The sequence below is a fragment of the Octopus bimaculoides genome, chromosome 5 (genome assembly GCF_001194135.2).
Source record: "Octopus bimaculoides isolate UCB-OBI-ISO-001 chromosome 5, ASM119413v2, whole genome shotgun sequence".
Lineage (NCBI taxonomy): Eukaryota > Metazoa > Mollusca > Cephalopoda > Octopoda > Octopodidae > Octopus > Octopus bimaculoides.
In genome coordinates this window covers 98,101,371-98,102,576 of record NC_068985.1, presented here as the reverse complement: position 1 = coordinate 98,102,576, position 1,206 = coordinate 98,101,371, and the positions used below count along the sequence as shown (strand labels likewise).

Genomic DNA, 1,206 nt, shown 5'->3' with positions numbered 1-1,206 from the left:
GTGATGGTGGTGGAGGGGAAGTGGACAGTGGTGATGGTGGTGGAGGGGAAGTGGACAGTGGTGATGGTGGTAGCGTCAGAAGTCTGAATGGTGTGTGTTTAGCAGATGTGGTGATGATTGTGATGGTACTAAGAAAATGAATTCAGTGTTCAGTCCCACTTTCTCACATACCCACACTCTTCCTCTCTCTCACTCTCTCTCTTATTACTCCCACTGCCACCATCAACACTACTACTTTTAATAAAACATCATCAACAATAGTGTCAGTGAATAGTGAGAGGGGTGGGAGTCAAAGTGAGACACACTGACACACAGAGATTAGTTTTCACATTTATCATATTAGATTTAGCAGAAGTACTTAAGTCTCCCTGCTAAATATTATTTCTCTTTATCTCTAATTATTATATCCATTTAGCAGAGACTACAACAGCACTTCTAAAACACTCAGCAGAAGCTCCAGCAATATTTCAGTATTATTTAGCAGAGACTGCAGTAATATTGTTATCAGATTTTAGCACAAGGCCAGCAAGTTTGGTGGAGCGACCAAGTTGATTACATTGCCCCCCCCCCCCCCCAGTGTTCAACTGGTACTTATTTTATTGACCTAGAAGGGGTGAAAAGCATAGTTGACCTTGGCAGAATTTGACAAACCAGTGTGCTCCCAATTCTGCCAGTTCGTCACCTTAGACTGCAGTAATATGAGTAAGAATAATAATATCTGGGATGACAAGGTATTGAACCACTACACAAGGGATAAGTAGTTTTATAGCAGGACAATGACAGTGAAATCTGCATGGCTCTAACAAAGTACTACAAGTGTTATAAGTAGTAACAGTGTTGCAGAATTCCCAAATGCTTCATCAACTTGCTGCTACAAATTGAAATGTCATGTAGAAAGACCAGTAATTATAATATCCATGGGAAGATTGTTTTTTGTTCGCAATCCGTCACTTACGATGTCGAGGGTTCCAGTTGATCCGATCAATGGAACAGCCTGCTCGTGAAATTAACATGCAAGTGGCTGAGCACTCCACAGACACGTGTACCCTTTACGTAGTTCTCGTGGTGATTCAGCATGGCACAGTGTGACAAGGCTGACCCTTTGAATTACAGGCACAACAGAAACAGGAAGTAAGAGTGAGAGAAAGTTGTGGTGAAAGAGTACAGCAGGGTTCGCCACCATCCCCTGCCGGAGCCTCGTGGAGC

At 42.8% G+C, this 1,206-nt stretch overlaps 1 protein-coding gene across 9 annotated transcripts in view; it reads right to left on the bottom strand.

The window, feature by feature from the left end:
• Positions 1-1,206, bottom strand: part of LOC106883542 (protein tweety homolog 1-A) — a 160,632-nt gene that overhangs the window by 69,047 nt on the left and 90,379 nt on the right. The window lies entirely within an intron of this gene.